Source organism: Propithecus coquereli, unplaced genomic scaffold (assembly GCF_000956105.1).
Source record: "Propithecus coquereli isolate 6110/MARCELLA unplaced genomic scaffold, Pcoq_1.0 Scaffold1, whole genome shotgun sequence".
In the NCBI taxonomy this organism is placed as follows: Eukaryota; Metazoa; Chordata; class Mammalia; order Primates; family Indriidae; genus Propithecus; species Propithecus coquereli.
The window spans coordinates 7,051,169-7,066,788 of NW_012133857.1; positions in this window are offsets into that span (position 1 = coordinate 7,051,169).

Genomic DNA, 15,620 nt, shown 5'->3' on the forward strand with positions numbered 1-15,620 from the left:
ATAGGAAGTTAAAAATAAAGAATGGGAAAAGATACACTATGCAAGCTTTAATAATAATTTAAAAAGAGCAGGAGTGCCATATGAATATCAGTGAAAGTAGACTTCAAAGCAAAGAAAATTACTAGAGACAAAGAGAGACATTGCATAATAATAAAATGAGTCAATGAATGAGGAAGACATATGATTCCAAATGTGTATGCAACAAACAACAGAGCATCAAAATACATAATGCAAAATCTGATAGAGGTTAAAGGAGAAATAGACAAACCCACAATTATAAATGGGGACTTCAACACCCTACTCTCAGTAATTGATAGAACTATTAGAAAAACGGCAAGGATATAGAACTAAACAATACGATCAAACATCAGGAGCTAAATGACATTTATAGAACACTCCATCCACCAACTGAACTCAGAACTCATATTTTTTTAAGTGCCCTATGGAATATTCACCACAATAGACAGTATCCTGGGACAAAAAAAAAAAATACCCCAACATATTTTTTTAAATTTACATCACGCAATATATATTCTCTGACTACCGCAACAGGAAAACTCTTGGAAATTAAACAGCAAACTTCTAAATAATGTGTGGATAGAAAAGGCAGTTTTGAAAAAATAAAATTTACAACCGAATGAAAACAAAAATGTAGCCTATTGAGGTATGTGTGAGGCAGCTAAAACCGTGCTGACAGGGAAATTTGCAGCACTAAACACTTATATTGGAAAATAAGAATGGTCACAAATCAATCATCTTAATTCCTACCTCAAGAAACTAGACAAAAGCTTTTCTTATATAATTCAGAGAATAAAAAATAATGAAAAGAAAACAAAAGAATGATAAAATTTTAAATAAATAAACAAAAAAAGACACTAGACAAAAAAGGCAAAATAAACTCAAAGAAAGCATAAAAGGAAAACTAATAGGGAATGGTGTTAGCAAGTATCTTTTATGACTACCTGGCATCAAATTAGAAGCCAATAATAGAAGGAGTTTCTAAAAGTTCACAAATATGTGGAAATTAACCAACACACTCCTGAACAATCAATGGATCAAAGAATACATCAAAAGAGAAATCAAAAAGTATCTTGAGACAAATGAAAATGGAAACAGCATACCACAACTTACGAGATGCAGCAAAATGGTGCTAAGAGGAAAGTATATAGCAATAAATGTCTACATTAAGAAAAAGAAGAAAGATGGCAAATAAACAACCTAACTTCACAATTCAAGGAACTAGAAAAAGAAGAACAAACTAAGCCCCAAGTCAGAAGAAGGAGGGAAATAATAAAGATTCAAGCAGAAATAATTGAAATAGAGACTAGAGAGACAATAGATAAGATCAATGAAATGAAGGGTTGGGTGTTTTTAAAAGATCAAGAAAATTAGCAAACCTTTAATTAAACTAACCAAGAAAAAGAGAGAGGACTCAAATAAATAAAATTGTATTAATAAATGAAAGAGGATACATTACAATTGATGCTGCAGAAATACAAATGACCATAAAGGGACAACTATGAACAATCACATGCCAAAAAATTGCATAACCTAAAAGAAATGAATAAATTCCTAGAAACATAAAAACCTACCAAGAATGAATCATAAATAAAAGAAAAATCTAAACAGATCAATAAGTAAGAAGACTGAAACAATAATCACAAACCTCCCAGCAAAGCGAAGTTCAGGACCAGATGCTTCACAGGTCAATTCTACCAAGCATTTAAAGAATTAACACCAATCCTTCTCAAACTTGTCCAAAAAACTGAAGGGACAGGACCATTTTCAAACTCATTTTACAAGGCAGCATTATCCTCATACTGTAGCCAGGTAAGGATGCTACAAGAAAAGAAAATCATAAGCTAATATCCCTGATGAACATAGATGCAAAAGTCTTCAACAAATACTAGCAAACCAAATCCAACAGCTCATTAAAAGGATTATACACCATGATCAAGTGGGATTTATCCCTGGAATGCAAGGATGTTACAAGATGCACAAATCAAATGTGATATACAACATTAACAGAGTGAAATTGAACCCTTGTCTTACAATATATAAAGATTAACTTGAAACAGATTAAAGACTTGAATGTAAGATCTGGAACCATAAAACTCCAAAATAGGGAAAAGCTCCTTAAAATTGGTCTTGGCAATGATTTTTTTATATATATGACACCAAAAGCACAGACAACAAAAGCAAAAATAAACAAGTGGGACTACATCAAAGTAAAAAGCTTCTGCACAACAAAGGAAACAATCAGCAAAATAAAAAGGGAACCTATGAAATGGGAGAAAATATTTTCAAACCATATATCTGATAAGAGATTAATATTCAAAATATATAAGGAAATCACACACCTCAATAGCAAAAAAATAAATAACCTGTGTTGAAAATATGGGCAAAGGACCTGAACAGACATTTTTCCAAAGAAGACATACGATTGACCAAAAGGTATATGAAAAGGTTCTCAAAGTCAGTAATCATCAGAGAAATGTAAATTAAAGTCACAGTATCACCTCACATATGTCAGGATGGCTGTTATCAAAAAGGCAAGAGATAACAAGTATTAGTGAGAGTATATAAAAAAGGGAACCCTTGTACACCGTTGGTGGGAATGTAAATTGGTACCGCCATTGTGGAAAACAGTATGATGGTTTCTCAGAAAAGTAAAACTAGAAGTACTGTATGATCCAGCATTTCCACTTCCGGATATATATTCGAAGAAAATGAAAGAGATATCTGTGCCCCCATGTTCATTGCAGCTTTATAGCCAAGATATGGAAACAATCTAAGTGTCCATCGATGGATGAATGGATAAAGAAAATGTGCTATGTATACATACACACACACACACACACACACACACACACACAGACACACACAGTGGAATATTATTCAGCCTTAAGAAAGAAATACACAGAAATCCTGCCACTTGTGACAATGTGAATGAACCGGAAGGACATTATGCTAAGTGAATAGGCCAGACAGAAAGACAAATACTGTATGATCTTACTTATATGTAGAATCTAAAAAAGTTGAACTCACAGAAGCAGAGAGTAGAACAGTGGTTACCAGGAGATCACAGGGCAGGAAAATAGCGAAATGTTGGTCAAAGGGAGGGTATAAACTTTCAGTTACAAGATGAACAAGTTCTGGGCGTCTAAGGTACAGCATGGGTGATGATGAATGGCTAATTAATTTGATTGTGATAATCATTACACAAGGCATAGCAAATCATCACAGTGCACAGCTTGAATATATGCAATCTTTGTCAATTAAATATTTTTTCAAATAAGAAAATAATAAAGATAAAAGCAGAATTGATGAAATTGAAAACAAAAAATAGAGAAAAATCAATGAGAAAAATATGCTACTTCTTCAAAAAATCAATAAGAGTGATACGTTTCTAGGAAGCCTGACAAAGATAAAAAGAAAGAAGACATAAATCTGCAGTATCAGAAATAAAGCAGGGATAACAAAATGGTACTACATACAACTCTACCCTCATAAATTCAACAATATATAAGGAACGGACTGATGCCTTAGAAAACACAAACTGCCAAAACTCAATCAGGATAAAATAATGTGAATAGTAATAACCATTTTAAAAATTGAATTTGTAAATAAAAAAACTCCTCTCAGAAATCTTCAGGACCAGAAGGCTTCATTAGAGAATTCTACCAAATGTTTAAAGAAGAATTAATGCCATTTTGCACAATCTCTTTCAGAAAGTAGAAAAGGGAAACTTCCCAACTCACTTTATGAGGCCAATATTATCCCAATATTAAAAACAGACAAAGACAGTACAAAAAAAGAAAGCTAGAGACCATGGACCATGCTCTTAGACACAAAAAATCCTCAATAAAACATTAGTGAATTGAATACAGCAATGTATAAAATAATAACACAACATGACAAAATGGGATGTATTCCAAGTATGCAAGGCTATTTCAACATTGACAATCAATCACAGTAATTCACCATATCAACAGGCTAAAGAAGAAAATAATATAATCATATCGGTTGGTATAGAAAAAAACATGTGACAAAATTCACCTGCTCATGATAAAAACTCTCGGCAAAGTAGGAATAGACAGGTACTTCCTTAATGTGATAAAGGGTATCTTCCAAGAGCCTAGAGATAACATACTTCAGAGCAAAAGAATGAATGCTTTCCCCCTAAAATAGGGAACAAGGTAAGGATGTATATTTTCACCATTCTTATTCAACATACTACTGAGATAAAAGCCATACAGATTAGAAAGGAAGAACTAAAACTGTCCCTATTTGCTAACGACATGATTGCCTACGTAGAATATCCCGAGGAAATCCAATAAAAACTCCTAGTACTAATAAATGAGTTCTGCAAGATTTTAGGAACAAGGTCGATACATAAAAATCAATTGCATTTTTATATACTAACAAATATCTGAAAAGAAAAATTAAAAACACAGCATGGAGGAGGGAAAAGAAAGGATGACTAGGTGGAGCACAGAGGATTTTTAGGGCAGTGAAAATACTCTGTATGACACTACAACGATGGACAGAATTCATTATACATTTGTCCAAACCCATAGAGTGTCCAATACTAAGAGCGAGCCCTAATGTAGACTATGGACTTCGAATGATTGTGATGTGTCAGTGTAGGTTCGTCAATTGTAAAAAATGTACCACTTTGGTGAGGGATGTTGATAACAGGGAAGGCTGTGCATGTGTGGGGGCAGGGGGTATGTGGGGAATCTCTGTGCCTTCCTCTCAATTTTGCTGTGAACCTAAAAAATTAAGTCTTTAAACACACACACACATGCACACACACACACGCCATTTTCAGTTGCTCCAAAGAAAATGAAAAACTCAAGTAGAATCTAACAAAATGTGTACAGGATCTATACCCTAAAAATTATAAAATGTTGATTAAAGAAATCAAAGAAGACCTAAACAAAGGTAGAGACATATCATATTCATCAGTTGGAAGACTCAACATTGTAAAGATATCAATTGTCCCCAAATTGATTTATAGGTTTAATGCAATTTATATCAAAATCCCAGAAAAGATTTTTTGTAGACATAGATAAGATTATAGTTAAATTTAAATAGAAAGGCACAGGACCTAGAGTAGCTAAAATAATTTTGATAAAAGAGAAATAAAGTGTGAGGAATCACTGTGCCCAGTGTTAAGGTTGACTACACAGATACAGTAATCACGGTGCTGGAGGAGCTGGATCACTCACACATTTCTGTTGGGAATGTAAAATGATACAGCCAGTCAGGGAGAGTACAGTGTTTCTCATGACACTAAATGTGTGCTTACCATATGACCCAGCAGTTACACCCTTAGGACTCCAACAGGTAGGTATCATGCCCACCACAGCAGACTGCTGAACAACTAAGCTGACTCGCATGGCCAACCCTCCCCTCCCTCACCCACTTCAGTGGATAAGTCAGGGCTCTTTGTACCCCCCCCCGCCCCAGGCCCTGCAGATTTCCATCTCCAGGAGTGGAAGTCGGACTTGGAGTGGCAGCTCTGAGGAACCACTGGGCCGGGGAAGTGCATGCTCTACTGGTTGTGTCAGGGAACAAAGCCCAAGCCTGATGCACAGACACCTGCAACCTCCCTGGGAAGTCCCAGAATTCTTGAGAAGTGAGACTTGGTAAGACTTATCTCTTTGTCAAGTAGGCAGGGCTCGGAGCCATCAGCTTACGGATATTAATGTCCACAGAGCACATTTGTTTATGCCAGTTGGTAAAGCCTGAAATGCTAAGGTTACATTTGCATGTAGAATTTTTAAAAACTGCCTGCTTGTTATATTATACATTTTGCAGATGGCAGCAACTTTCTCTTCTACTTCCTCTGGAACTCCCCACCACAGTGCTTACTCTGCAAAAGGTAAACACCCTCATAGATGGTCTGATAGGTGCTTGGTTGAACAAGACTGGAGTTATCTTGAGGAACTCATTGGGGTTCATTTTTTAACATAAATAACTGAAAGATAGTTATTAATACTTACACTCTTTTCACTGGAAAACCTTCTTCCTATATTTAGAATTAGATTTTTATTTCCATCCAAGTTTATGCGTATGTGGCTTTGAGAAGCCAGACCTGGCATCTCCCAATTAAAAGGGATATACATTGATATTTCTCAAGGAATTTCTTTCCTGGACTCCTCAGGGGTGTTTCGACAGAATGGCTTGTTGAAATAATAGGAGACACAGAGTGAATGTGTACAAAGTAAGAAACCACTGGACTCTAGTCCACTGATGTGGCTGACTAACAACAGTGTTGTGAATTATTTCAATGCTAATACCATTATATTTGGATGCCCTACACACCCTGCATTGACATAGGCCTCACCTCTCTGTTGTCTATACCACGTACATAACCTACCTGGCCCCCGTAGGCTCTTGAGTGTACAACTGCTGTGCTAGAGGCTCCTGCCACCTTCAAGCTGAAAGGCAACCACAAGTACTTCCAAGAAGGAGCACCTTCTGCTCAAGGGAAAGACACCCCTGATGAAGACACTTTGGCAGGCTGAATAACAGCCCCTGAAGATAGGTCCTAACTCCTGGAACCTATAAATTACGTAGCAAAAGGGACTTTGCAGGTGCGATTAAGTCAAAGATCTTGAGATGGGGCGATTTTCCTGATGGGCCTTAAATACAATCTCAAGAATATTAGACAAAGGTGGAGGGAGGTTTGACTCCTGAAGAGGAAAAGGGAATGTGACAACAAAAATGGAGATGGGAGTGACACGGCCACAAGCCAAGGAACAGCATCAGCCAAGAGAAGTTGAAAGAGACAAAGAACAGATTTTCCTCTGGAGTCTCTAGGAGGAACAGCCCATGAGGTTCATTTAGGACTTCTGGCCTCCACAACCGTAAGAGAATGAATTTGTGTTGTTTTAAGCCACTAAGTTTGTGTTAATGTGTTACAGCAGCCACAGGAAACTAGTACAGACACCATTCCCATCACAATTCCCTCCTTCCTAGAGCTAGTTACCCAACCAGTCAGAAGTCGGCACTTTACTCCTCCCTTCCCATCCAGACGCTTAATACCCAGATGTCCTCTTGGCATCTAATATTTTTAACATTTAAAAAAATTATTTCAAGAATTTCTTGACAAACATTGAGCTAGATGTTGCAAGACTAAGGTCAAAACTCATTCATAAGTTTTCAGTTCCACATTTGACCCTTCGGGAGGCCGAGAGATTCTGCAGACGGTCACTTCCAGTGCAGGAATCCCCTCTGTAACAGGCCAGGAGAAGGTCACCCGGCCTCTTTTGCATTCTTCTAGTAACTGGGAATTTGCTTCCTTCCATACGTTCATCAGGACATTGTGCCGTTGTTCTGGGTCAGCCAATTTCTGACTAGCCCAAAACTTAAGAACTGGACAACAGAATTGCTTAGTGTAAAGGAGCTGCTAGGTTCTATGTGTGGTAGTCACTGTACACATTCCCAAACAGGTTGTTAATTCTGCCCAAGGGTAATTTATCCACAGTGTTACTTTGATTCATCCCAAGTGTTGGGTAAAGGGAAGGCGAGTAGAGTCCATTTGTCTTCTAAGATCTTTGCAATCCATTTCTAGAAAGAGTCTCAAGATTGGCTCTTACTGGCCTAGTTGTAAGGTAGGGGTCTTCTTTACTTATGATCTACTCACATTATTGTTATTTCACCTGAACTGCTATCCATCACATTTTTTACCATCAAATTCTTGGGTATGGCTATTTTTTTTAAGTATCAGAGCATGAATTTACTTTTTTTCCTCTTAAATTTCATCTTGTTATTTTCAATTCGGTGACCTAGTCTTCCGAGATCCATTTGATACTTCACCTTTGCATTAGCAGTCCTCACCTGTGCTTTCTTCCTCAGCATTGACAAGCAGTAAATGCTGCATAGAACATCATCCTGTAAACTATTATACAACAATTGCTGTAAGAGAATTAAAACTTTAACAGGCATTGTTGAGCCTTGTTCATTTCCTCTTTCTGAGGAAGCCAAAGGTCAATGCTATCGAGATCAAAGTAGCACACAGGTCACTGGGCAGCACTGCTGGGGCCGTGGGCACAGAGGTGGGGTGTGGGTCACATGCGTGTGCATGGGTGTGCAAAAGGGAAGAAAGAGGACTTCTGTGGGACTCGTTAAGAAAGAACAGGAGGAAGGGGACCTAGGCAGGCAGAAACAGCACTTTCTGCATTTAAGTGGTGACCAGGGACACCTTTAAGATGTCTCATAACTACTTCCATGAAGTTAATTTTGTCATCTGCTCTCTCTTTTTCTAGGTTCAATGTGTAATATTCCTAGGAAAGGAGTCTGAGTCCTTTCAGATCCTGCAGAGTGAAGGAGAAGAGGAAGAACGTGTACAAAGAGGAAGCAGGGGCAGTGAAAGCTCAACGTGGGCAAAATCCCAGGCAGTGGAGGCAGGCAAGGGCCCTGGTGTCATCAGTAACAGTTCTGAGCACGTACCTCCAACACGTGAATATTCATTTGTTTATTTTTACACATGTGTTCTACTGTGCTAATATCTTGCGTATAAAATAAAAAATACAAAAAAAGATAAAAGTATTATATCAAAATAAATATAAGGAAGAGTCCTATTTTCTTCCTTCACCCCAGTGAAATATCTTGTACCCCCACCAGGCCCTGCAGGTGTTTGCCCAGGACTCGGCTGATACAAAGGGCACAGCCTTGGGCGTCAGGCAGACTGGCTTCGAATCCTCCCTCTGCAGAGGGAACCTCTCTGAGCCTCTCTCTAAAGCTTTCCCCTCTCTAATGGTCCTTTCCCTGTAACAATATCTCATAGGGTTGTTTTAAGAATTAAAAGAGATAATTAATGTACATTTCCTGGAACATAGGAGATGATCAATAAACACTAGTTTCTATCCAACTAAAACCTCCCTCAGATCCCTTTGACTTTACTTTGCCACTTAACACATACCACCCTGTGTGTGTGAGTGTGTGTGAGAGAGTATATGGATGTGTGTATGTGTGCATCGTGTGTGAGTAGGGGTATATTTGTGTATATGAGTGCATGTTATGTGTATGGTTGTATGTGCTTTTGTGTGAATGTATGTGTGTGAATGAGTGTCTTCGTGTGCATGTGCATGGGTAGGAGTGTACACATGAGTGTGTACTTGTGTGTTAGTATATGTATGGGTGTGAGTGTGTATATGTGCATAGCTGTGTGTACTTGTGTGAGTTTGTGTGAGTATATGTGTAAATGAGTGTTCTGTGAGTGAATGAATAAATATGTATTTGCATATGAGCACGCATGCAAGTGTGCGAATATATGAATGTGTGTTTCTGAGTGTGCATGTCGACCTGGTGTGTATATGTATATTTATGTGTATATGTCAATGTATGTGAATTTGTAAGTATATATGTGTATGAGTGTGTGTGTGTTGTGTGTGTGTGTATGCAGCTTGTCTTCTCCACTAAGTTCTGTGCTCTCAGGGACCACATTTTTTCCTATCTGTATCCATCAAGGTATCTGGCAAAGTGCTTGGCCCAGTTCTTGGCCCCTGATGTGCACTAAATCCATACTTCACAGCAAAAAGCAGACTCTGCATCATTCCAGGAGGCCTTGGTTCCCCCTCCATCATCAAGCGGAGAAACAACCTAAGGGGCAGAAGCACTGGGCCAGCCCCTGGGGAAAGGGTCTGCAGGGGCCATATCCATGGCAACAAGTGAGGGAGGCTGCCCTAGGGAAAGATCCAGGTGGTCTTGTCCAAAGGGCATGGCCAGTGGTCCAGGTGTTCGCCTTCCTTCCCCCAGATTGATCATGATTGATACCCACCTTGCAAGGTGCTTAGTGACTGGAAGAGGGCTCTGAAAGCCATAATCCTATTCGACCCTCATGGTAACCTATGTCAACAGGACAGATATTCTTGCCACCTCTGTTTTTAAGGAGGAAGTGAAATTACAACCCAGGAAGACTATGACTTGCCTAAGATCATCCTTGAGTGTGTCAAGCATGTCCCAACCTTGGGATGAGCAAAGCCTCCTAAGATATGACACCAAAAGTACAAGCCACAAAAGAAAAAAATAGATAAATTGGACTTCATGAAAATTAAAAACTTTTGTGCTTCAAAGGACACCACTATGAAAGTAAAAAGACAGCCCAGACAAAGGGAGAAAATATTTGCAAACAACATATCTGATAAGAGACTTCTATCTAGGACATATTAAAAAACTCTTACAACTCATGATAAAAAAAATCTAATTTAAAAACGAACAAAGAGTTTGAGTAGATGTTTTCCCCAAAAAGATATATAAACATCATCCAGCAGGGCAATGCAAACCAAAACCACAATGAGATACAGCTTCTCAACCCCTAGAATTGTTGTAATCAAAAAGACAGACAATAACAAGTGTTGGAAAGAATATGGACAAGTTGGAATCCTCATATGCTGCTTGTGGGAATGGAAAATGGTGCAGCCACCTTGGAAGACAGTCTGGCAGTTTCTGAAAAGGCTAAACATAGAGTTAACATATGACCTAAAAATTCTACTCCTAGATATTAATATATATCCAAGAGAAATGAAAACATATGTTTCCACAAAAAAATTGTACACTAATGATCATAGCAACAATACTCATAATGGCCCCAAAGTAGAAGCAACCCAAATATCCATCAACGGATGAATGGATAAATAAAATGTGGTATAGCCATACAATGAATATTATTTAGCAATTAAAAAAATGAAGTACTGATAAATGCTACAACATGGAGGAAACTTGGAAACAGTATGCTAAGTGAAAAAAGCCAATCACAAAGGACCACAAATTATATAATTCCATTTATGTTAAGTATCCAGAGCAGGCCAACCCGTGGGGTCAGAAAGTAGCTTGGTGGGTGCCCAGGGCTGGGGTGGCAGCCAAGGTGATTACTGGGAAATAGGGGTGATTGTTAAAATGCACAGGACTTCAATTTGGGATGATGAGAATGTTCCAAAACTGATTGTGATAATGGTTGCACAACTCTAAAAACCATTGTGCTAAAAACCATTGAATTTTCTACTTTAAGTGGGTGAATTATATGGTATGTGATGTATATATCAATAAAGCTGTTATTTTTTTTAAAGAGATGGGGCACAAGCCAGCAGGCATTGGCAACATCTGGGAAGGTGTGCTAGAAGGATGACAAGCATAGCAGTAAGTGGGGTGGGATGAGGGACGTGCCAGGCAGAGGGATCAGCAGATACAGAGACCTGGAAGTGAGAGAGAGCTTGGCTCATTTAAGGAACCAAAAGTAGCCCACAAAGAGAGGAGCAGAGTGCGGCGGGGTGGGCAGGGAGAGGGAGGATATGGGAGGGTGTCGCATGACACAGACCACAGGAAGCCTTGCAAGCCACGCTGAAGGTCCAGACCTAACTCAACCAGTACATGACTCAAACTTGGGAAAGACGTGATCAGATTTGAATTTTAGAAGGATCATTCTGGCTGCAGAAAAGATTAAGAGAGGATAAGAAGGGCGGGACTCTTTTTATTAAAAGGAGGGTGTGGTCCTCAAGGAATGGCGGTGAGGACAGAGCCGTGCAGAGGGGTGTTCAGGAGGAGGACCCTGCAGGATTGTAGGACCCAGTGGACGTGGGCGGTGGTGCCCAGAGGTCTGTTTCTGCAGGTTGCAAAGATGGTGTTGCCCTTGCTGAGACTGTGCACCCAGCTTGCGGGTAGGGGCGTAGTGATGTACTGGGTTCTGTCTGTACCACATTCCAGGTGGCTATGAGACACTCAGGAGCACTGAGAGATGTGTGCTCCCAGATCTTCTAAATGCCAGCATGTAGTAACCAAAAGATTTCACACGAAATCCAGATTTCCGGCTTTTCTGGAGAACCAGAATATGTGGCCACTCTGAGTTTGCATTACTCCAGGTCCCTGGCTAGCCCCTGGCCCAGAGAAAGTGTGACAAGCAGAAAGAGAAAGGGCAGGAAGCCAGGGCAAAAGCAACCTTTCAGAAACAGGAGAAGACAAGACAGCGAAGGAATGGAGTGGTGGGAGGAAAACGAAGAGAGGAATGTTTTCTAGAAGTTTAAAAAGAAAAACAGCAATTCAGGGCACAAGGGGTGGTCTCAGTGTCTGGTGCAACTGAGCTATTAAGCAGCTAAGCCAGGCCTCTGGAGTCGCCGCGGGCTTGACAGTGACCGAGGAGGGGCTTCCGTGGAAGGGGGAGGCAGACGCAGCTGTGGGTGGGCCGCGGAGCCAATGGGGGTTCAGAGGGCGAAGCTGGCTTCGAGAAGCTTGGCTGTCAAGCGGGGAGCGACAGACCCGCCAGCATCTGGAGGGATCAAGGGAAGATTTATCCGATGGAGAAGACGGGTCCTGCGGGGAGGGAGCCGCGGAGACGGCAACGCTGTAGCTGAGGGAGCAAAGTCTGCGGACAGAGGGAGGGGCGCAGGCAGGGGCGGGACCTGCGACATCCGCACGGAGTGTCTGTGAGATCCAGCCTGGGAGGGGGAGACTGCAGGTGAAGTGGGAGGATTTCTGGCAAGAATCTAGAAAGCTACAGTAGAACGCAGAATAGAAGTAAAGTGGAACAGAAAGCTGGAGTGTTTTATCCCGATGGCTTCTATTCTCTTGATGAAGAGGTGGCTGGGTCGCCCGCCAAACGTGGGAACAGGAGGAGGGTCGAGAATTCTAGGGAGCGAGAGGGTGTGAAATACACGCAGCCCACGGTGGGAAACCCGGAAGTGTCGCTGCGTAGTGATGAGATGGCACCTGACTGGACCAAGTGGCTTCTAAGGTCCTCTCCAGCACTGACATCTCTGCAGCCCTGGGCCCACGGTTCAGAGAGCTGTAGACGCGGAACAGTGATCAGACGTACCCCAAGTCTGTGCAGAGAATAAACTGGTGTGGGCTCGGTCAACCACGCCTTCAGCAGCTACTCCACGACCTGGTCAGTAAGGCTTTTTAAATAACCCCTGCCTCATTCACCTGACAGGATTAGGGTATGTTTTGATTATCAATGGATACATTTTTTAAAACACCCTAAAACTTAGTGACTCGAAATAAGAAAGCCGTTTTATTATCTCTCATGATTCTGTGGGTTGACTGAGTGTTCTTCTGCATCATGTGGTCTTGGCTGGGTCCTGGTAGGGGCAAAGGTCCGAAGTGGCCTCCTCAAAGAGCTGGCAATAGATTCTGTGTGTCCACAAGCAGCTCGCTGGGGCTGTGGGTCGGGCGCTCAGTTCTCCTCATGGTCATCTCTAGACCATCGCACAGCAGGACACAGAATTCTAAGAGGGCGTGTTCCAAGAGGAAGAAAGCAGACCTGCCAGGCCGTACGACCTGGGCATGAAGGCCCAGCACTCCACTTCCACACCAGGTCAAAGCAGTGGCAGGGCAAGCCCAGATGGGAGGGGAAACACACTCCACCCCTTGATGCATACAGGGAAGCACAACAGAATTGATAGTGACCGTGTTGGAGATTATCTCCTGCCAGGTACAAATACATGTTTATTTCACCAATTAATAGCTCGAGAAGACTGGTACACCATGTCCCCTCCCATCTGAGGCCTCCACTCAAATGGCATAAGGATCGAGGTCTTGAAAAGCTTTTGTTCTTCTTCCAAACATAAGCTAGGAGAGAACCGAAGGGGCTACCATGGCCACCACTGCTCCGTTCTAGAGACATCACACGGTCACTGTCAAAGCTTCGACTGGGGCAACCCCAGGGACACTTGCGTGCTGATGAGGTGACGCCCTCACTGCTCTGGCTCCCTCCAGGCCACTGCAGAGGCACCAGGTGCTGGCCTGCAAGATGTAGCTCCTTCAGCTCACACTGCTCACCCATCACCCCCGAGGGAGACACCATGCCGTAGTCGCTGGTCCAGAAGGCTGCTGGCTGTGCGCCATTCCAGCATTCCCCCTACGCATGCGTATCAAAGCCTAGGCTCTCGCATTTAGCTCAGACTGCCTTCCCCCTGGTGAATCTACCTTTGCCCTTGGGGCCTTTGTCCCTTTCTGTCACCCTGGGCCACTCTGCCAGATTTTCTTAACTCCATATCTGTTGTCCCTCCCCTCCCAAGGCTTTGGCTACTGATGTGACGTGGTTTTCCCCTCATCACAATTCTGTGGAGTCCGAGTGCCAAGGGGTCTCAGGACAGGCAGCTGCCATCAAGCCACACACTGCACTGTGGGCTGCCCGCTCCGGAAGAGCAATGAACTGCTCCCTGCTGCCATATGGTTGCGTTACCAAAATCAGGACACTCGAGAAAAATGGCTCCCGGGTGATCTTCATTCTAGAAGCCTCTGGCCAAAAATTAATGTATAAACACTATAAAAATTACAGTGCAAATAAAACTGCACAGTAGTCAGTAATTATTAATATTTGCAGAATATATTTAAGTCAACCTTCCACAGACTCCGATTTTAAAGAAAACAAACCCAGTATTGGTTCAGCTGTTCCCTTCACGAGGTTGGGTTTATTCTCACCCTGAGTTTGCATTCTGGCCTGTAGTGGAATCCAGCCCTGAATCTTTCCTTTGTTTCTTTGTGAATTTTACATTTGATGTAATTTCAGATTTACATAGAAGTTTCAAAAATAATCCAAAGCACCCATGTTCGGAAAATATTTTATCCAGATTCAATAATTGCTGCTATTTTCCTCTTTATATATAATATATATATTATTTTCCTGAACTGTTTGAAAGTAAGTTGCTGACATCATGCCCTTAAAAACCTCCTGAATACCTCAGTAAGTATTTTCTAAGAACAAGGACGTTCTTTTGCACAGCTACAGAGCAGCGATCAAAATCAGGAAAGTTCACACTCATCCAGTGCTGCTGTCCAGCACGAGCCCACGTCTTGCCAGTTGCCCTGAAATAGTCCGTGGTGAGCTGTCTGCCCGTGACCCAGATCCAGTCTGGCTGGAATCACGCCTTATGCCATGTCGCTCTGCCTCTGGAAAACCTTTCACCTGAAAGGGCCTGAGTCTACGCCCTCTCTTTAGGCAGGCAAGGTGCTCAGAGCCCATCCCCTTTCTGCAGCTGCACCTGCTGCCTGCCCCAGGTAGCGTCTCCCGGCCTCCTTGTTCCCTCACCTCCTGGGGCACGCGGTTCTCCTTCATGTGAGAGAATGTGGAGTGAGTGTTCTCTATTGTTTTCTCGTGACTTCTTTCCAGCCAGGAAAATGTGACCCCATTTTGTTCCCCATGCTTGTTCTCTTTTTGCAGTAACCACACTTTGCTGTGACAACAAAAAGTAAAGGAAACTTCTTAAACAGATAAGAGAACATGATCCTCCTTTATGAACCTGCTCATTTTTACATGTGCTGGTCTAGTACTGTTTTATATCTTTGTGTCATTTTGCTCTTTTTGTCATCTGCTTTTTCACATTTTCAAAAAGGCAGATTGTTCCCTGTCACTCCCCTCCACATATAACACTCAGGTGCAGACAGGACCTCATGAGGGCCCTGCCTACCCTTGTCCCCCAACATATGGCCCCTGTGCTCCCCACACCAGGCCCTTGGCGGCCCCTGGACATCAGGCTCTTTCCACATGTCCTTTCGCTGCGCTGTGGCCACTGCTCGCTCCTGCCCAGCTAGTGCTCAAGGTGCTTAAGCATCACTGCCCCTGCCCCTGACCTCGCCACCCCCGCCCTCACTGCTGGCTCCAGCCACGGTAT